This window comes from Equus caballus, chromosome 8, assembly GCF_041296265.1.
Source record: "Equus caballus isolate H_3958 breed thoroughbred chromosome 8, TB-T2T, whole genome shotgun sequence".
In the NCBI taxonomy this organism is placed as follows: domain Eukaryota; kingdom Metazoa; phylum Chordata; class Mammalia; order Perissodactyla; family Equidae; genus Equus; species Equus caballus.
This window is the reverse complement of record NC_091691.1, coordinates 7,984,943-8,007,025: the sequence shown is the minus strand read 5'-3', so window position 1 is coordinate 8,007,025 and position 22,083 is coordinate 7,984,943. Positions and strand designations below refer to the sequence as shown.

Below are 22,083 nucleotides of genomic sequence, written 5' to 3'. Positions count from 1 at the left end.
TTTCCTTTTTCTCCCAAAGCCCCCTGGTACACAGTTGTGTATTTTTAGTTGTGGGTCCTTCTAGTTGTGGCATGTGGGACGCCACCTCAGCATGGCTTGATGAGTGCTGCCATGTCTGCACCCAGGATCTTAACTGGCGAAACCCTGGGCCACAGAAGCGGAGCGCGCAGACTTAACCACTCGGCCACGCGGCCAGCCCCTTGTATTTGTCTTTCTCTCTCTGACTTATTTCACTTCACACAATGCTCTTAAAGGTCCACCCTTGTTGTCACAAATGCCAGGATTTCCTTCTTTCTCATGGTTTAATAATATTCCATTCCATATATACCACATCTTCTTTATCTATTCATTTGCTGATGGACACTTGAGTTGTTTCCATATCTTGGCTATTGTCAGTAATGCTGCAATGAACATGGGAGTGCAGATATCTCTTTGAGATCCTGATTTCATTTCCTTCGGATACATACCCAGAAGTGCAATTGCTAGATCATAGGATAGTTCTTTTTAATTTTTTAAGGAACCTCCATACTGTTTCCCATAGTGGCTGCACCACTTTACATTCCCACCCACAGTGCACAAAGGTTCCCGTTTCTCCACATCTTTGCCAACACTTGCTATCTCTTGTCTTTTTGATGACAGCCATTCTAACAGGTAGGTGATATCTCATTGTGGTTTTAATTTTAATTTCCCTGATGATTAGTGATTTTGAGCATCTTTTCACTTACCTGTTGGCCCTTTGGATGTCTTTGTGAAAATTAATAAAGGGAAATCTCACTTAAAATGGAGTCAAGAGGCCAGAAGGGGGAGCCCTCATGCACTACCACTTCAGTCAATTGCAGGAAGGATTGTCAATGACAGATCTCAACATGAAGTCCTCAACAGGAAGAATCCTCAATTACAGACCCCAGTAGGAAGAGATGTACATTGTATCCCCAGCAACTCAGCCAATGAGAAACTGTCACTACTCTGAACTCTTGCCTTCAACCGATGGGCTTTTGTTCAAAACAACCCCTTCCAACTTCCTCTTTTTTCTCTATAAAATAACGTTCCCCTCCTTTGCTTTCTGGACTGGTCTATGGCTTTTGCTATGGCTGGCTTGTCCCAAAATGCAATTCCTTTGCTATTGCCAAATAAACCCATTTTGCTGGTAAAATAACTGGCTGTTTTACTTTTAGGTTGACATCTTTGGAAAAATATCTGGTCAGATCCTCTGCTCATTTTTTATTTGGATTGTTTGTTTTCTTGCTATTGAGTTGTATGAGTTCTTTGTATATTTTGGATATTAACCCCTTATCAGATATATGATTTGCAAATATTTTCTCCCATTTTGTAGGTTGCCTTGTCATTTTGTTGACTATTTCCTTTGCTATACAGAAGCTTTTTAGTTTGACGTAGTGCCACTTATTAATTTTTGCTTTTGTTGCATGTGCTTTTGGTGTCACATCCAAAAAGTCATTGCCAAGACCAATGTCAAGGAGCTTTCCCCTATGTTTTCTTCTAGGATTTTATGGTTACAGATCTTATGTTTAAGTCTTTGGTCCATTTCGAGTTAATTTTTACGAGTGGTGTAACATAGGGTCCAATTTCAGTGCTCTGGATGTGATTATCCAGTTTTCCCAAACCTTTTATCAAAGGGACTATTCTTTTCCCATTGATTATTCTTGGCTCCCTTGTCAAATATTAGTTGATTGTACAGGTGAGGGTTTATTTCTGGGCTCTTGATTCTGTTCCATTGGTTTATGTATCTATTTTTATGCCAGTACCATACTGTTTTAATTTCAATAGCTTTGCACTATAGTTTGAAATCAGGAACTGTGATGCCGTCAGTTTTGTTCTCGCTGAGGATTGTGTTGGCTATTCAGGGTTATTTGCAGTTCCATACAAATTTTAGGATTGTTTCTTTTATTTATGTGAAAAATGCCATTGGAATTTTGATACGGATTGTATTGAATAGATAGATGGTTTTGGATAGTATGGACATTTTAACAATATTAATTCTTCCAATCCCTGAACCCAGGATAGCTTTCCATTTATTTGTGTCTTCTTTAATTTGTTTCACGAAAGTCTTACAGTTTTTTGTGTACACATTTTTCACCTCCTTGGTTAAATTTATTCCTAAGTATTTTATGTTCCTGATGTTATTGTGAATGGAACTGTTTTCTTTGTTTCTCTTTCAGATATTTTATTAGCGTATAGAAATGCAACTGATTTCTGTGTGTTGATTTTGTACCCTGCAAGTTTACTGAATTTGTTGATTAGTTCTAACAGTTTTTTGGTGGAGTTTTTAGGATTTTCTATATATAAGATAGGATCATCTGCAAACAAAGACAATTTTACTGCTTCCTTTCAGATTTGGATGTGTTTTATTTCTTTTTCTTGCCTGACTGCCTGGCTAGCACTTCTACTATGTTGAATAGGAGTGGTAAGAGTGGGCACCCTTGTCTTGTTCCTGATTTAGAAGAAAAGCTTTTATTTATTTATTTATTATTTTTTTTTCGAGGAAGATTAGCCCTGAGCCAACATCTGCCAATCCTCTTTTTTTTCTGAGGAAGACTGGCCCTGAGCTAACATCCGTGCCCCTCTTCCTCCACTTTACATGTGGGATGCCTACCACAGCATGGCTTGCCACATGGTGCCATGTCCGCACTTGGGATCCGAACTTACGAACCCCGGGCCACCGAAGCAGAACATGCACACTTAACCGCTGCACCACCAGGCTGGCCCCATGAAGAAAAGCTTTTAACCTTTCACCATTGAGTATGATATTAGCTCTGGGCTTGTCATATATGGCCTTTATTATGTTGAGGTATGTTCCTTTTATACCCAATTTGTTGAAGGTTTTTATCACGAAAGATGTTGTATTTTGTTAAATTCTTTTTCTACATCTATTGAGATGATCATATAATTTTTATCTTTCATTCTATTAATGTGGTATATCACATTCATTGATTTGTGTATCTTAAACTATCTTTGCATCCCAGGGATAAATCCCTTTTGATCGTGGTGTATGATCCTTTTAATGTGCTGTTGAATTTGTTTTGTTAGTATTCTGCTGACAATTTTTTTTTACTTTATTAAAATACTGAGTTTATTTCACATGTATATTTTTGTCTCCCCACCATTTCCATTTGTCTGACCACCACTACTACTATGTCCTGTCATAACATTCCATACATACTTAAAACCAAGCAAAGGGTGGAGTTCCATCTTTAAAAACTAAACAGGCATTTTGGACAACACATTCTTGGCAATGGAACCTGGACAACATTTATCAGACACGGTAGGGAAAGTTCTCACTCTGCATTATAAAAAGGACAGCCAGATATCAACTGTTACAGAAATGAAATAAGATGGAAAATTTTAACAGACTGTTTAAACTATTTTCTTAAAGAGACTTCCTCCACTGCCAGAGATCTTGAGTAGCCTCCTGGTCAGTCATCCGGAAGCAATTCTTCACATAATGGATGTACTTGGCTTCCACTTTGGGAAGAGAACCACCTTTTTCTATACTTGCTTGCATTTTTGCTTTAATGTCTTCTACAGAACTAGGTCCTTTTGGTGTTTTAGGAGTTTTTTCCTGTTTTTTGAAGGATTCTTGACCTTTTGATCTTGGCGTTGATGGTTTGGAGTCTTTTCCATTCTGGTTTGACTTTTGTGAATTTTTGGCTGGAGTATCTCGTGTACATTTCTTTACTGGAGCTTTTTCTTCAGCTTCCTCCTCATCAAAATCATCATCATCATCATCTTCATCGGCAGCAAGTTTTACTTTTTTTTGTGGAACCTTGTTACCACTTCCAGGGGCAGAACGCTTTCCAGATATACTCAGCAGTTTCACATCCTCCTCCTCTTCATCTTCTGATTCTGCATCTTCCTCCACAGCTACTAAGTGCTGTCCACTAATATGCACTGGCCCTGAACCACACTTCAATTGTAAGACCACAGGTGGTGTTATTTCAAAGCCCCCAAGGGAAACCGTTGGCTGTACAGACATTTTCAAAGATGCCAGTGTTACTTTAATTGGACTGCCTTCATAATTCATTGCCTCTACTTCCACAATGTGCAATTCATCCTTTGCACCAGCCCTAAACTGACCATTCTTAATGATAACTGGTGCTCATTTTCATCATTATCCACCTTAAAATGATAATCTTTGTCAGCCTTTAGTTCACAACCTTAGGGTGGCTCGCGCCTGGCCAGCTGAGAAGCTCCGCTGCTCCCAAAGATGGCTTCTTTCCTCTCTAGCAGGAATTTCTGCCTCTTCCTTCTTAGTCAGGACTGTCCCTTGTTGTGGGGGTTCTTTTTATCCAGTTTTCAGTTTTCTCTCCAGGGTAATTTTTCCGAAAATAGTTGTAACCTGGTTGTGTTCGTGGGAGGAGATGAGTTCAGAGTCGGCTTACGCCGCCATCTTGACGAGATCTCTGCTGACAATTTTTGCATCTATATTCATCAGGGATATTGGCCTGTAGTTCTCTTTTCTTGTAGTCTTTATCTGGCTTTGGTACCAGGGTAATGCTGGGCTCAAAAAATGAGTTTGAAAGTGTTCTCTCCTCTTCAACTTTTTGGAAGAGTTTGAGAAAGAGTGGTGTTAATTCTTCCTTAGATGTGTGGTAGAATTCACCAGTGAAACCATCTGGGCCTGGGCTTTTCTTCGTTGGGGGGATTTTTGGTTACTCATTCAATCTCCTTACTCATTATTGGTCTGTTCAGATTTTCTATTTTTTCATAATTCAGTCTCGGTAGGTGGTAAGTTTCTAAGAACTTATCCATTTCTTTTAGGTTATCCAATTAATTGATGTATAACTGTTCATAGTAGTCTCTTTAATACAAAAATCTTTTGTATTTCTGTGGTATCAATTGTAATGTTTCCTCTTTCATTTCTGATTTTACTTGAGTCTTCTCTCTTATTTTCTTTGTTAGTCTAGCTAAGGATTTGTTAATTTTGTTTACCTTTTAAAAAAAAGCCCAGCTCTGAGTTTCATTTGGATCTTTGTTGTTTTTCTGGTCTCTATTTCATTTATTTCTGATATTTATTACTTTGTTCCTTGTGCTTATTCTGGGCTTAGTTTGTTCTTTTTCTAGCTCCTTGAGGTGAAAATTTAGGTTGTTTATTTGAGATCTTTCTCTTTTCTAAAGTAGACATTTATTGCTATAAACATCTCTTAGAACTGCTTTTGCTACTTCTCATAGGTTTGGTATGTTGTGTTTCCATTTTCATTTGTTTCAAGACATTTTTCATTTCCCTTTTGATTTCTTCTTTGGCCCATTGGTTGATCGGTATCAGGTTGTTTAATCTCCACATATCTGTGAATTTTCCAGTTTTCCTTCTATTATTGATTTCTAATTTCATACCACTGTGGTTAGAAAAAATACATGGTATGATTTCAATCTTCTTAAATTTGCTAAGACTTGTTTTGTGACCTATCATATGCTCTTTCCTGGAGAATGTTCCAGTGTGTGCTTGAGAAGAATGTGTATTCTGCTGCTGTTAGATAGAATGTTTTGCATATGTCTGTTAGGTAATTCGGCTTAAAGTATAGTTCAGATCCAATGCTTCCATGTTGATTTTCTGTCTGGATGATCATCCATTGTTGAAAGTAGGGTATTAAAGTCTCCTACTATAATTGTGTTGTCTGTTCTCCATTCAGATCTGTTAGTATTTGCTTAATATATTTAGGTGCTCCAAAGTTGGTGCATATCTTTATGATTGTTATATCTTCTTGCTCAATTAACCTCTTTATCACTGTATAATCACTTTCTTTGACTCTTATTACTGTTTTCAGCTTAAAGTCTGTTGTGTCTAGTACAAGCATAGTTAGCCCTACTCACTTGGTTTCCACTTGCATGGATCTTTTTCTATCCCCTCACTTTGAGCATATGTGCATCCTTAAAGCTGAAGTGATTCTGTTGTAGGCAGCATATAGTTGGGTCTTGTTTTTTTTATTCATCCAGCCACTCTATGCCTTTTCATTGGAGAATTTAACCTATTTACAATTAATCATCAATAGATCAGGACTTCCTAATGCCATCTTATTGTTTTCTGCATGTTTTGTAGTTTCCTTGTTCCTTTCCTCCTCTCTTGCTGCCTTCCTTTGTAAATTGATGATTTTCTGTAGTGGTATGCTTTGATTCCCTTCTCTTTAGCTTTTGTGAAACTACCGTAGGTTTTTGCTTTGTGGTTACCATGAGGCTTACATAAAACATCTTATACATATAATAGTCTATTTTACACTGATAACAACTTCAACTTCATACAAAAACTCTACCCTTTTACTCCCCCCATGTCTATATTTTTGGTGTCACTGGTACCTCGATTTGTATTGTATATTTATTAAAAAATTAATGTAGCTATGGTCATATTTAATACTCTTTTCCTTTAACCTTTATACTATGGGTAAGTGCTTAACACACCATCATATTACAGTATTAGAGTATTCTGAATTTGACTATCTACTTACCTTTACCAGTGTGTTGTGTTTTTTCATGTTTTCATGTGACTAATTAGCGTCCTTTCATTTAAGCTTGAAGAACTCCTTTCAGCACTTCTTCTAAGGCAGGTCTAGTGGTTATGAATTCCCTCAGCTTTTGTCTGTCTGGTAAAGTCTTTAACTCTCCTTTATTCCTGAAGATTAACTTTGCTGGATACAGTATTCTTGGTTGGCATTTTTTTCTTTCAGCACTTTGAAGAGATCATCCCACTCTCTTCTGGGCTATAAGGTTTCTGCTGAGAAATCCACTGATAGCCTTATTGGGGTTCCTTTGTAAGTTACAAGCTTTTTTTAATCTTGCTGCTGTTAAGATTCTCTCTTTGTCTTTGCTTTCTGACAGTCTTATTATAGGGTGTCTTAGAGAGGATCGATTTATTTATTTATTTATTTATTTATTTATTTATTTTTTGTGAGGAAGATAGGCCCTGAGCTAACACCTGTGCCAATCTCCCTCTATTTTGTATGTCAGATGCCACCACAGTATGGCTTCAGGGAGCAGTATGTAGGTCTGTGCCTGGGATCCAAACCAGTGAACCTGCGAACCCCAGGCTGCCAAAGTGGAGCATGCAAACCTAACCACTACACCACCGGGGTGGCCTGAGGGTCTCTTTAAGTTGACTTTGTTTAGTGATCTATGAGCTTCATGAACTTGGAAATACAAATCTCTCTCCAGATTTGGGGAATTCTCAGTCATTAATTCTTTAAATAAGCTTTATGTCCCCTTCTCCATCTATTCTCCTTCTGGAACTCCAATAATTTGCAAATTGTTTCTTTTGATGGTATCCCATAGATCCTGTAGGCTTTCTTCACTCTTTTTCATTCTTTTTTTCTTTATTCTCCTCTGACTAGATAATTTCAAAGTTCCTGACTTCTATCTCACAGATTCTTCTGCTTGATCCATTCCATTATTGATGCTCTCTATTGCATTTTTCATTTCATTCATTGTATTATTCAGCTCCAGAATTTTAGTTCTTTTTTATGATTTCTATTTCTTTGTTAAATGTCTCATTTTATTCATGTATTGTTTTCTTGATTTTGTTGAATTATCTTTCTCTGTTTTCTTTTAGCTCATTGAGTTTCTTTTTTCTTTTCTTTTTTCTTTTTTTATTATTATTTTTTAAAGAATGGCACCTGGGCTAACAACTCTTGCCAATCTTCCTTTTTTTTTTTTTTAAGGATTGGCACCTGGGCTAACAACTGTTCTCAGTATTTTTTTTTTCTGCTTTATCTCCCCAAACCCCCCCTGTACACAGTTGTATATCTTAGTTGCAGGTCCTTCTAGTTGTGGGATGTGGGACGCTGCCTCAACGTGGCCTGATGAGCGGTGCCATGTCCGCGCCCAGGATCTGAACCCTGGGCTGCCGCAGCAGAGCGTGCGAACTTAACCACTCAGCCATGGAGCCGGCCCCTCATTGAGTTTCTTTAAGACAGGTATTTTGAATTCTTTACTGGGTAAATCACAGATCTCCATGTCTTTGGGGTTAGTTACTAGAAGATTTTTGTGATTCTTTGGTAGTGTCCTCTTTCTTTGCTTTTTCACGTTCCTTGAAGTTTTGTGTTGCTGTCTTTGCATGTGAAGTAGCAGTCACATCCTCCAGTTTACTAACTGCCTCTGGGAGAGAACTGCCTTCTTTCAGCTCTGCTAGTGATTCTGAGGCTTTCTCAGACCGATGGATACACCTGCCCCATGCTTCTTGCTCCCTCATGTGCAAAATTCTTAAGCTTATATGCCTTTTTCTCGATTCTGCAACTCACCAAGCTGAGTGCTGACAGCCTCCCTTTTGTTTTACCAAAGGTGGCACTAAAGTCCAAATTTGTGGTTTCTCTCTGGTGTGCACATTCAGGCTGGCCTTCTGCACATGCTCACTAGCTGTGTGCCAAAGCACATGTGCCAAAGCTCACTTTGTCACTGGCATCAGGAGCATGCACAAGAGCCAGCCACAGGTAGGGGTACGTGTGGGTAAAACATGCTGAGTGCTTGGGGTGCTATGGGCCAGCTGGGGGATCCACAGGCAAGGTGATCCCTGTGGCTAGTGGGCAGGCTTCTTGATGGAGTGCATGATGCAGTTAGTAGAATCTGCATCCCTTTAATGCACTCCAAGACTCCTATCTGCCACTCTTCCAGACTCTTCCTGCCCCCTAATCATGTAGCTTACAATTCAGTACTCTGGATGGGGTAAGAGAGAAATGAGCCTCTTTGGCAGTCTCCCGCATAGCTGGGGAAGCCGGATGCTCACTCACACACTCTCACGTCCCCTGTGAGAGAAATCATGGGCCAAGAAGACCTATTTTGGCCCTGAGCTATGCTGCCTTGGGGGAAGGATGATGCTGGTAAAGTTAATCTCTTCCTCTTACCCTTTCCAATGTGTCCAAACTTGTTTTGTTTGGTTTTTCTTTTTCTCCAACAGTGTGCTTGAATTTCTCCTCTGGAAACCTGGACTTCCACAAAGGCTCTCTCATCCACGAGTGTCTAAGAGAGTGTTCTCCAGGGCCTCCTGGATTGTGGCCAAGAGGGTCTAGAGCTGCTTCACAGGCCAGTGCAGGGTCCACAGCTGGGATCAAGGTCTGTACACCTATTACCTGACACACAGGTGGGTAAGACTCCTCCCAGGCCCCTTGGTGTATGGTGCTGGATCCCACAGCTCCCACAAAGGCACTTTTGTCCATAGATAGATGCTGAATTACTGTTGGGAGGAGGGATAAAAAAAGGGACATCTTATTCCACCATGATGCTAACATCACTCCTCTGTTTTTAGTAATTTATTTTATCTGATTTGACATTGTTATATGATATGATCTTTGTGATTCCTCATTGCCTAGAGACTAATTGCTTTCTCCAGGCTCTTTGCCCTTCCCAGTTTTGCTCAGGCACATCATTGCCCTGTAACTCAAACTTACTCCTTACAGCTTTTTTTGCGGGGGTGGGGGGGGGTCTGGCTTCTCTCATGTCATTTTTTAAAAAATAAAATTTATTTATCTTTTATTATTTTATTGAGGTCATATTGGCTTATAACATTGTGTAAATTTCAGCTGTACATTATTATATTTCAGTTTCTATACAGACTGCATTGTGTTCACCATCAATAGCTAATAGTTTATCCATCACCATACATACGTGCCCCTTTATCCCTTTTGCCCTCCACCGACCCCCTTCTCCTCTGGTAACTACTAATCTGTTCTCCTTATCTATGTGTGTATCTTCCATATATGAGTGAAATCATACAGTATTTGTCTTTGTCTGACTTATTTCCCTTAGTGTAATACTCTCAAGGTCTAGCCATGTTGTCTCAAGTGGCACAATTTTGTCCTTTTTTACGGCTGAGTAGTATTCCATTGTGTGGACATCTTCTGTAAACATTTATCCATTGATGGGCACTTGGGTTGCTTCTACATCTTGGGTATTGTGAATAATGCTGTGATGAACATAGGGATGCACAAATCTCTTTGAATTGTTGATTTCATGTTCTTTGGGTAAATACTCAGTAGTGGGATAGCTGGATCATGTGGTATTTCTATTTTTAATTTTTTGAGAAATCTCCATACTGTTTTCCACAGTGGCTGCACCAGTTTGCATTCCCACCAGCAGTGTTTGAGGGTTCCCTTTTCTCCACATCTTCTCCAACATTTGTTATTTCTTATCTTGCTAATTACAACCATTCTGACAGGTGTGAGGTGATATCTCATTGTAGTTTTTATTTGTATGTCCCTAATAATTAGCGATGTTGAACATCTTTTTATGTGCCTCTTGGCCATCTGTATATCTTCTTTGGGAAAATGTCTGTTCATATCCTCTGTCCATTTTTTGATTGAGTTGTTTTTCTGTTGTTGAGTTTTATGAGTTCTTTATGTATTTTGGAAATTAACCCCTTGTTGGATATATGATTTGCAAATATTTTCTCCCAGTTGGTGGGTTGTCTTTTCATTTTGTTGAGAGTTTCCTTTGTGTGCAGAAGCTTTTTAATCTGATGTAATCCCATTTGTTAATTTTCTCTTTTGTTTCCCTTGCCTGAAAAGACATGGTATTCAAAAAGAAGCTGCTAAGACCAATGTCAAAGAGTGTACTGCCTATATTTTCTTCTAAGAGTTTTATGGTTTTAGGTCTTATATTCAAGTCTTTAATCCATTCTGAGTTAATTTTTATGTATGGTGTAAAATAATGGAGTACTTTCATTCTTTTGCATGTGACTGTCCAGTTTTCCCAGCACCGTTTATTGAAGACTTTCCTTTCTAAATGGATGTTCTTGGCTCCTTTGTCAAAGATTAGTTGTCCATAGATTGTAGTTTTATTTCTGGGCTTTCAATCCTGTGTCACTGATCTGTGTGTCTGTTTTTCTGCCAGTACCGTGCTGTTTTGATTGTTGTAGCTTTGTAGTATAACTTGAATTCAGGGAGTATGATACCTCCAACTTTGTTCTTTTTTCTCAGGATTGCTCTGGCTATTTGGCGTCTTTTGTTCTTCAATATAAGTTTTAGGATTCCTTGTTCTATTTCTGTGAAGAATGTCATTGATATCCTGATTGCAATTGTATTGAATCTGTAGATTGCTTTAGGTAACATGGACATTTTAACTACATTTATTCTTCCAATCCATGAGCATGGAATATCTTTCCATTTCTTTATGTCTTCTTCAATTTCTTTTAATAATGTCTTATAGTTTTCGGTGTATAGGTGTTTCACCTTCTTTTTCTTGAGACTGCAAATAGGATTGTATTTTCTTTTTTGTCTTTGCTCAGGAAGATTTGCCTTGAGCTAACATCCACTGCCAATCTTTCTCTTTTTGTATGTGAGCCGCCACCTCAGCATGGCCACTAACAGGTGAGTGGTATAGGTCTGCACCTTGGAACTGAGCCTGGGCCACCAAAGTGGAGTGCACTGAACTTAACTACTAGGCCACTGGGGCTTGCCTAGGATTGCATTCTTGACTTCTCTTTCTGCCAGTTCATTATTAGTGTATAGAAGTGGAACTAATTTTTGTATGTTGTTTTTGTACCCTGAAACTTTGCTGTATTTGTTGATTATTTCTAATAGTTTTTTGGTGGACTTTTTAGGGTTTTCTATACATAGCACATACATATACAGAGAGGGAGAGAATAATGTATATATATACACAGAATTATATATATGTAGAATAACATAGAATAATATATAGAATAATTTTCTATGTACAGAATAATGTCATCTGCAAATAGTGAGAGTTTTACTTCTTCCATGCCAATTTGGATCCCTTTTATTTCTTTTTCTTGCCTAATTGCTCTGGCTAAAACTTCCAGCAGTATGTTGAATAAGAGTGGCAAGAGTGGGCATCGTTGTCTTGTTCCTGTTCTCAGAGGAATGGCTTTCAGTTTTTCACCATTGAGTATGATGTTGGCTGTGGGTCTGTCATATATGGCCTTTATTATGTTGAGGTACTTTCCTTCTATACCCATTTTATTGAGAGTTGTTATCATAAATGGATGTTGGATCTTGTCAAGTGCTTTCTCTGGATCTACTGAGATGATCTTGTGATTTTTATTCTTCATTTTGTTAATTGATTTATTTACAGATGTTGAACTGCCCCTGTATCCCTGGAATAAATCCCACTTGATTGTGGTGTATAATCCTTGTAATGTATTGTTGCATTCGATTTGCTAGTATTTTGTTGAGGATTTTTGCCTCTATGTTCATCAGTGATATTGGCCTGTAATTTTCCTTTTTGTGTTGTCCTTGTCTGGTTTTTGTATCAGGGTAATGTTGGCCTTGTAAAATGAATTAGAAAGTGTCCCGTTAGGAATAATTAGGAATACTTTGAGAAGGCTAGGAATTAAATCTTTTTTGAATGTTTGGTAGAATTCACCAGAGAAGCCATCTGGTCCTGAACTTTTGTTTTTTGGGAGGTTTTTGATTACTGTTTCAGCCTCTTTGCTTGTGATTCTCTATTTCTTCTTGATTCAGTTTTGGGAGGTTGCACATTTCTAAAAATTTATCCATTTCTTCCAGGTTAAGTTTGCTGGCATGTAGCTTTTCATAGTATTCTCTTATAATCCTTTGTATTTCTGTGGTGGTGTTGTAATTTCTCCTCTTTCATTTCTGATTTTATTTATTTGAGTCTTCTCTTTTTTTCTTGGTGAGTCTGGCTAAGAGTTTGTCAATTTTGTTTATCTTCTCAAAGAACAAGCTCTTAGTTTCATTGATCCTATTGTTTTCTTTGTCTCTATTTTGTTTATTTCTCCTCTGATTTTTATTATTTCCTTCCTCCTACTGACTTTGGGCTTTGTTTGTTCTTCTTTTTCTAGATCTTTTAGGTATAGCATAAGCTGGTTTATTTGAGGTTTTTCTTGTTTCTTGAAGTATGATTGTATTACTATAAATTTCCCTTTTAGTACTGCTTTTGCTGCATCTCATAGGTTTTGGTATGTTGTGTTTTCATTTTTATTTGTCTCCAGGTATTTTTTTATTTCTCCTTTGATTTATTCATTGAGCCAATAGTTGTTCAGTAGCATCTTGTTTAGTCTCCACATATTTGTGACATTCTTAGCTTTTTTTTCTTGTAGTTCATTTCTAGTTTCATAGGATTGTGGTCAGAAAAGATGCTTGATATGATTGCAATCTTCTTAAATTTATCGAGGCTTGCTTTGTTTCTATCTTTGAGACTATTCCATGTGCACTTGAGAAGAATGTGTATTCTGCTGTTTTGGGATGGAACGTTCTATATATATCTATTAAGTCCATCTGACATAGTGTTCACTTAAGGCCACTGTTTCCTTGTTGACTTTCTGTCTGCATGATCTATCCACTGATGAAGTTAGGTGTTAAGGTCCCCTACTATTATTGTGTTGCTATCAATTTCTCCCTTTAGGTCTGTTAATAGTTGCTTTATGTACTTTGGAGCTCCTGTGTTAGTTGTATATATATTAATCAGTTGTTATGTCCTCTTGGTGGAATGGCCCTTTTATCATTATATAATGGTCATCTTTGTCTCTTGCTGTTTCATCCTGAAGTCTGTTTTGTCTGATGTAAGTATGGCTACACCTACTTTGTTTTCCTTGCCATTTGCTTGGAGTATCATCTTCCATCCCTTCACTCTATGTTTGTCTTTAGAGCTGAGATGTGTTTCCTGGAGGCAACATATTGCTGGGTCTTGTTTTTAAAACCATCCAGCCACTCCATGTCTTTTGATTGATGAATTCAATCCATTTACATTTAGAGTGATTATTGATATATGATGGTTTAATACTGCCATTTTATCTTTTGTTTTCTAGTTGTTCTATATTTCCATTGTTTGTTTTCCCTTGTATTTCTGTTTGCCATTCAGTTTGGTGGTTTACTGTGATGGTTTTCTCAGTTTTCTCTTTATTTATGATTTGTGACTCTGCTCTGATTTTTTGGTTAGTGGTTACCATGAAGATTGTATAAAAGATCTCATAGATGAGATAGTCCTTTTTCTGAAAGCCTCTTATGTCCATTAGCCTGTGCATATTCCATCCCTATGCTCTTCCCTTTCTCTGTTTTTGTTGTCAAAACTTAGTCTTTTTTGTGTTGTGAGTTTGTGATCAAGTTGAAGTGTTTAATAGTTATTTTTGATGCTTTCTTTCCCTTTATCCTTTATGTTATAATTGTTTTCTAACCTATTCTGATATAGAACTGCAATTTTCTGATTTTGCCTGTCTATTTATTTCCTTGCTCAAAGCTTTATAAACCTTTGCCTTTTTGTTTCAGGTAGGAGGGCTCCCTTCAACATTTCTTCTAAGGCAGGTCTACTGGCAATGAACTCCCTCAGCTTTTGTTTGTCTGGGAAGGCTTTTATTTCTCCATCATATCTGAAGGATAATTTTGCTGGATAGAGTATCCTTAGCTGATAGATTTTGTCTTTCAGTATTTTGAATATATCATTCCACTCTCTCCTGGCCTGTAAGGTTTCTGCCGAGAAATAGGCTGAAAGCCTTATGGGGGTTCCTTTGTAGGTTATTTTCTTCTCTCTTGCTGCCCTTAATATTTTTTCTTTGTCACTGACTTTTGACAATTTTAATATTATATGCCTTCAACAGGTCTTTTTGCATTGAGGTAATTAGGAGGTCTATTAGTTTCATGTACTTGCATGTCCAGTTTCTTCCCCAGGTTTGGGAAATTCTCAGCTATTATTTTTTTTGAATAAGCTCTCTGCTCCCTTCTCCCTCTCTTATCCCCTTGGGATACCTATAATCCTTACATTACTTTTCCTAATTGAGTCAGATATTTCTTGAAGAATTTCTTCATTTTAAAAAAATCTTAGTTCTCTCCTCCCTCTACCTGAATCATTTCTAGGTTTCTATCTTTGAGCTCACTAATTCTCTCCTCCATAAGGTCTGCTCTATTTTTAATGCTTTCTGCATTATTTTCTATCTCATTAATTGTGTTCTTCATAACCAGAATTTCTGTTTGGATTTTTTTAGAGCTTCAGTCTCTTTGGTGAAGTATTCCTTCTGTTTGTTAATTTTATTCCTGAGCTCACTGAGCTGTCTTTCTGAGTTTTCTTGTAACTTGTTGAGTTTCTTTATGACAGTTATTTTGAATTCTTTGTCAGTTAGATTGTAATCTTCTGTGACTTCAGGTTTGATTATTGGAGACATCATTTTCCTTCTGTTCTGCTGTGTTACTGTAGTTCTTCATGGTGTTTGATGAATTGATCATTTGCTGGCTCTTTTGTGATGGTAATCACCTTTTCTTATTTGGGTATGGCTTTGGTTACTTTGGTTCTGAGCTGCTTCTGATTGTATTTGAGAGCCTGCACTTTCCACTGCCTCTGTCAGAAGTGTTATCAGTGCCCTCCTTGTTCCTCTGGGGTTGCTGGTGTCTTGTTGCTTACAATGTCACTGCAGTCTCAGATGACACCACCAGGGTCACCAGGCTGCAAGCACTTCTGCTGCTTCTGGGGTTGTCTGAGTCTTGTGTTCCTCCACTGGCTCTCTGCAGGCTCAGATGCTGCTGCTGTGCACCACCTGTGCTGCTGTTCCTGGGTTGTCTGGGGGTGCTGTTGCACTGCTGCCAGGGGTGCTGGGTTCAGGGGTGTCACTGTCACTGGTAGGGGCCTGGGGACCTGGAGACTTGTATGCAGCCCCCACTGCTGGTGGAGATGGTGTTGGGGGTGCCCCCACAGGTGGCTGGGTCACCAGTTCTTCTGTGGTTCCTGATGCTTCTGGCCTCAGGTTCCACCATCCACCACTGGGTGGGGGGCAGGGGTTGTTTATTCTGCTCCCACTCTGTCTACTCACAGTTGTGTGGGTTGGGCTGCTGCTGCTCCACAGCCATCCCATGAGAGTTCAGGCAGGCAGTAACTTGCGGACAGGGCCGCCCTTGCCTCCACTCACAGTCACACTGGCTGCTGTGTAAGAATCTGCACCCTGGATCTCTGCTGCTGGGGGAGGGAGAAGGGGCTGCTCCCTTAGTTCCACTGCTTCCTGGGGGGTCCAGTCCACCCTCCTTCAGACGTATAGCTGCATGGATCTCTTAGGCAGTCTGTTGTGCTGCGTAGGGAATCTTTTGTTGGGCAATGGATGTCCATTTGGTTGTAACTTAGAGTGGAGAAACAAAGGAAACAACTCACTCTGCCATGATGCTGATGTCACTCCTTAATCCTTATATCTTTTTATAGTTAGCTTATGGCATACTGGATTGATCTGGGGTTGTCAAGAATGAGGCAGGCTACCTCTCTAAATAATGCTTTCTAAAGTTGTTGCTGTTTCTGAACCAAGGTTTCTACAGTGAAGAAATATTGCATGTACTGTTGTTATGTAGATTAAATTCCATATATCTGCGCATACCCATGAAGGCCCATCCTTTAACATGGCTTGTATGCTAATGTTATAGTCTTCCTATTTTCTACCGGGAGAGCCCTCACTATTCATTGATCCACTAATTCTTGGTGTGTCAACTTGTGTTTCAGCTGTGCCAAAATAGGTATCAGTATATCCTCTAAACAAAAAGACATAGATCCTTCTCTTGGGTCTATGCCCTAAGCGATTTCCCCGATCACTAATAAGGTTAAGGGTATTTTCATATGTTTATTGGTCACTGTGAATTATTTATCTTTGCCCAGTTTTGTTGTCTTTTTCTTATTGGTTTATAAAAAGAACATGATATATTGGAGTTACTAACCCTTTATTTAGTATAATGTCATCTCAGGCTGTCATACACTTAAACTTTATTTTTTTTTAAGGGTATCTTCATCAGTTACAAAGCTATTGTCTCTCAACCTCAAATCCATCCTTCTACATTCTGCTCTGCAATGCTGGGACTGAAACTGCAAAAGTACAATTCTCCTTAGTCAGCTAGCTTCCTGTTAGGTCCCACCAATAGCGGGTCACAAGAGACAAACTAGAAGACAGGAGGAGGGAGAAGGGAGTTGCTCCTTCCTATTTTGTTTGCTGCTCCTGTCAGTGTCACTCCAGGATTGGCCCCCTTACGATGAAGGCAGCACTTAGTTCCAGTTTCCAGGCTCTTATAGCACTCCCGGAATAAGCTTCACTGCATCCCTTGGAGGTACCAGCCAGGCAGAATAATGGCCCTCCAGAGATATTCACATCCTAATTCCATGGAACATGTTGAATATGTTATCTTACATTGCAAAAGGGAATTTGCAGATGTGATTAAGTTAAGGACATTGAGATGGAAGATTATCCTGGATAATCTGGATGGGTGCCTTGTAACCACAATGTAACCAGAAGCGTCCTTAAAAGTGGAAGATGGAGACAGAAATGTTAGTGTCAGAATGATATGATGTGTGAAAGACTCAACTAGCCATTGTTGGCTTTGAAGATGGAGGAAGGAGCCATAAGCCAATGTGGGCATCCGCCATAAGTTGGAAAAGGCAAGGGAATGGATTCTTCCCAAGAGCCTCCAGAAAAGAACATGGCCCTGCTGGTACCTTGATTTTTAGCTCAGTAAGATCTGTGTCAAAACTTCCAACCGATACAACTGTAAGATGATAAATTTGTTTTACACCACTAAATTTGTGGTGATTTGTTACAGTAGCAATAGAAAACTACTATATACCCCGTTGTCAGAGGTCTGAGTTCCAGTGTTGTTGGGACCCTCTTCCAAGCTTTTAGATTCCCATAAGCCCAACCTCTTCCCTTGTCCCTCAGGCCTAGGGGTGGTAGCTGTTTCCTGCCAGTACTATTTCCATGATTCCTCACGGTTTCCCTTCTGCCTTTTGAGTTCTCCATACCATTTAATCAACCGCCTGGATTAAGTTCTTGCTGTTAAAATAAGCAGTGTGGTGGCTATTTTCCTGACTGATCCAGTATCTGCTGCAAAGAAGTTTTGCTACTTTTATTATAGTCACATCACTCAGTATTTTCCCCCTTTATGGTTTTTTCAGTTTTGTGATTTGTATAAGAATTCCTCCATTCCAAGATTTTTAAAATTTCAGTGTTTTCCAATTATATATATATAGTTATATTTACAGTTTTATATTTTACATTTAGTTTTTAATTCATCTGGAATTTTTCTTTGTACTTAGTAGGAAATTAAGATTTAATGTGATCATTGTCCCCAGATGGCTAGCCAATCTTTCAACATCATCTAGTCCATACTTTCTCCACTGATGTGAAAGCTATCCTTATCATGCACTGAATTGCCATACATATACGTGGCTCTGTTTTTGGACTCTCTTTTCTGTTCCATTGACCTGTTTGTTTATTCTTGACCTACATACACTTTCAGTTTCTATAGCTTTCCACAACGTCTCAATGTCTTTTTTTTTTTTTTTTTAAAGATTGGCACCTGAACTAACAACTGTTGCCAATCTTTTTTTTCTTCTCCCCAAGACCCCCCAGTATATAGTTGTATATTCTAGTTGTGTTTGCCTCTGGTTGTGCTATGTGGGACGCTGCCTCAGCATGGCCTGACAAGCAGTGCCATGTCTGCGCCCAGAACCCGAATGGGCGAAACCCTGGGCCGCCAAAGTGGAGCACGCAAACTTAACCACTTGGCCACGGGCCGGCCCTGTCTCAGTGTCTTAAAGGGGAGATCTTCCAACACCTCCATTATCCTTTCTCAGAATTTCCTTCTTCTTGTGTTTTTATTCCTCTAGATGAACTTTAGAACTCACTCATCAAGTCCCAAGTTTAAAATAAAATGGACTTCTGGTTGGAATTGCATTCAGTTTATAGTTTAAGGAAGAAGTGATTGCTTTACAATATAAAGTCTTACTATCCATGAATATATTTCACTAAACATTAAAAACTTGATTATCCTTTTATTTTAAAATGTATTCTTAGGTATTTTACAGTTTTGGGTGCTACTGAGAATGAAATCTCCCTCCTGGTACATTTTGCAGCTGGTTGTTACTAATACATAGGAAAGCTATATTTTTTATTTCTAGCCCCTTGCTAAATCTTACTAGTTCTAAGAGTTGTTTTTACTCAGTTTCCTTGGATTTCTATTTAGATAATCATCACTTGAAAATATTATGGTCTTTTCCAATATTTATAACTCATTTCTTTTTCTTATCTCTAGATCCTAGGATCTAGAAAATATTAAATAGCAGTAGCAAGCATCTTTATCTCATTATTGACTTGATTAAAAGTCCTTCTATTGTTTTCTATAAGATTTGCTAATGGTTTATGAAAAATCTTTTATCAAGTTATGAAATTTCTTTTTATTCCCAGGATGTTAACTTTTTTTTAAACCAAGAATGGCTGTTGAGGCGCCTAAAGAGAGGAGTGTTCCCTAGGGGCTTGACTTCTGGTCTGGTTCTGCTGTTAAGTAGCTGGCTTTGGGGACGACAGGACCCCTAGTGGGTCTGTTTCCTCATCCACTGTGTGCTGGGCACCATTATCTCACAAAACAAACTGGGTGCAGATATTTCTCATCACTGAAGGGCTTACGTAGAGGAATGCAATGATCAGATTTGTGCTTCAGAAAGATCACTCAGGCAGCAATACGAAAAATGGTTGGCTTTTTCTTCTCATCCATATTTGTCAAAAATCTTGCCAATCTTTCAAGGCCTAGTTCAAATTTTCCTTTTTCCACAAGTCCCCCTCCATCATGCCCGACATCTTAGTCAGAATTCTCTTCTACCTGCTTCTTTCCATAAAACAGAGAACTACTTAGACTGTAAACCCCTTGAAACTGGGAATCATGTTTTTCATCCTCATGTGTTTGTTTCACAGGGATAGGTCTATATGAAGACTTAATAAATGTTCACAGAACTATCCATGCACTAAAAACCATTTTAGTGGGACAAAAGAAGGAATAAGTGAGCCACGCAATACCTGTTTGGGACTCAAACCTTCTTCTGTTACGGAGTTTATCAAAAAGCCTCAAGATGTGTATGATTAAGCACCGCAGGAGGTATTTTCACGAGCTCTGAAAGGTTCCAATTTGCCTGGAGTGCTGATACTAAATGAGAGTGTCTGAGAAACAGGTTCTGAGGCCAGCCTGGTTTATTGTCACAGGGCTTTAATAATATCCCACCACTCTGAAGCCTGAGAGCTTCCTTTTCACCTTGCACAATACACTGAGAGCTTTGCCTTCACTGGACTATTGATATAAGGGAATGAGTGGTAGTGACCTGCTTTTTCTTTTCTTTTGAAAGTTTTGCCAATTAATTACATTTTTCCTTAGATCCATGCAATTCAGTATTATGAAATAAAAAGCTTGTACTGAACATCTGTTCTGCAGCTTGAAGATCAGTTCTCCTGTTTCATAATTTAAAGTAACTTACAGGAAAAAAAAGCCATATTCACAAAACATCTATTATTATCTCAGGAAAGACTGGAAATTTCCTGTGACTTCTATAGAGTCTATAACCAAGAACAATGGGCCGAAGTAATCTAGGGATTTCCCAAGCAATTTTAAAAAGAATTTCACTAGGTATTAGTTAAAAATTATTCTGGAAACAGGGAACTGCTTCTGGAGGTGTGGTGGGGACAGGCATTGACTGAGAAGGGCCATAAGTGAACTCTCTGGGGTGATAGTCATATTTTATAATTCGATATGGCATACATATGTGAACACATTTGTGAAAAGTCACCAAATGGTGCACTTATGATTTGTCTACTTCACTGTATACAATTTTTTTAATGAACAGTAGTCCTTCTCTTTTGCAGACAGAGCTCATTCTCCTGACTTGACTAATTTTTTTTGGTGAGGCAGATTGGCCCTGAGCTAACATCTGTGCCAGTCTTCCCCTATGTTGTATGTGGGACACTGCCATAGCATGGCTTGATGAGTGGTGTATAGGTCTGCCCCTGGGATCTGAACCTGCGAACCCTGGGCTGCTTGAAGCAGAGCATGTAAACTTAGCCACTACGCGACTGGGCCAGACTTGACTAATTTTTTTTAAAATTTTCTTCTTCTTTCCATTTTCTCCCCAAAGCCCCCCAGTACATAGTTGCATATTCTGATTGTGCTATGTGGGATGTCGCCCCAGCATGGCCCAATGAGCGGTGCCATGTCTGCGTCCAGGATCTGAACTGATGAAACCCTGGGCCACCAAAGCGGAGTACACGAACCCAGCCACTTGACCGTGGGGCCAGCCTCTAATTTTTTTCCTTCTGCTTTTTCTCCCCAAATCCCCCCAGTACATAGTTGTGTGTGTATATGTGTGTGTGTGTGTGTGTGTGTGTGTGTGTGTGTGTATATATATATATATTTTTTAGTTGTGGGTCCCTCTAGTTGTGGCACGTGGGACACCACCTCAGTGTAGCCTGACAAGTGGTGCCATGTCCGTGCCCAGGATCCAAACCAGCGAAACCCCGGGCCGCTGAAGTGGAGTGCATGAACTTAACCACTCGAACATGGGGTCGACCTCTTACTAATTGTTTTTAAAGACAATTTTTTTTAGAGCAGTTTTAGGTTCACAGCAAAATTGAGAGGAAAGTACAGAGATTTCCTCCTGCCCTGACACATGCACAGTCTCTATTATCAACATGACTCATCAGAGTGGTACATTTGTTATAACTGATGAACCTACAATGACACATCATAATCACTCAAAGTCTATGCTTTACATTAGGATTCACTCTTGGTTTTGTACATTCTATGGGTTTGGACAAACATATAGTATCATACAGAATATTTTCACTGCCCTAAAAATCCTCTGTGTTCCCCTATCCACTCCCTCCCCTACCTGCCCCTCTGGCATCCCATGATGTTTTTATTGTCTTCATAGTTGTGCCTTTTCCAGAATGCCATATAGTTGGAATCATACAGTATGTAGCCTTTTTAGAGTGGCTTCTTTCACTTAGTAATACACATTTAAGGTTCCTCTATGTCTTTTCATGGCTTGATAACTCATTTTAGTGCTGAATAATATTCCACTGTCTGGATGAACCATAGTTCATTTATCCATTCACCTACTGAAGGGCATCTTGATTGTTTCCAAGTTTTGGCAATTATGAACAAAGCTGCTTATAAACATCCTTGTGCAGATTTTTGTATGGACATAACTTTTCAAGTCCTTTAGAATTGTATATGAATTTTACCTTAAAAAAACCTTGTAAACAAATATTAAACTCTAGTAAAGTGTATGCATGTTGAAGTGTTAATAGATGAAGTGTACTTATATCTGCAACTTACTTTGAGATGCATCAAAAAATAAGATGATTTACAGATGGACAGAGGGATGGATAGGTAG

The 22,083-nt window shown here is 38.8% G+C and overlaps 1 protein-coding gene and 1 pseudogene across 6 annotated transcripts in view; both read right to left on the bottom strand.

The window, feature by feature from the left end:
* Positions 1–22,083, bottom strand: part of LOC106783477 (collagen alpha-2(I) chain-like) — a 58,870-nt gene that overhangs the window by 14,929 nt on the left and 21,858 nt on the right. The gene's annotated exons all lie outside the window — the stretch shown is intronic.
* LOC100064185 (nucleophosmin pseudogene) lies at positions 3,060–4,110 on the bottom strand (annotated as a pseudogene).